A 368-nucleotide genomic window follows, 5' to 3' on the forward strand; every position below is an offset into this window, starting at 1 on the left:
TATGGGATTCTTATTTCTTTGCTTGTTCAGGAAGTTGGTTTGAAGCAAGTGATGAAAGGACACAAAAGGTTGTTAGACTGACAACTTCAACCTTTAACTGCTTTCAAGCCAATCTTCCTTCAGAACCAGTACACTACTAATTACTTTTCTTGATTTCAATAGAAATATAAACAAGGCAAGTGGCAGCAGGGAACATGTATGAAACAAAGATTTAAACTTACAATGAGTCTGTGAATAGAAAGTAGCATAATACCCATTTTAACAGTTTAGGTTTCACTTTTGACTTAAATATTTAATCCCATAGGGTGTGTCTGCACAGCAGGCTTATTTCAGAATAAGCAATTCCAGAACAGTTCTTCCAGACTAGC

The sequence above is a fragment of the Carettochelys insculpta genome, chromosome 6 (assembly GCF_033958435.1).
Source record: "Carettochelys insculpta isolate YL-2023 chromosome 6, ASM3395843v1, whole genome shotgun sequence".
Lineage (NCBI taxonomy): Eukaryota > Metazoa > Chordata > Testudines > Carettochelyidae > Carettochelys > Carettochelys insculpta.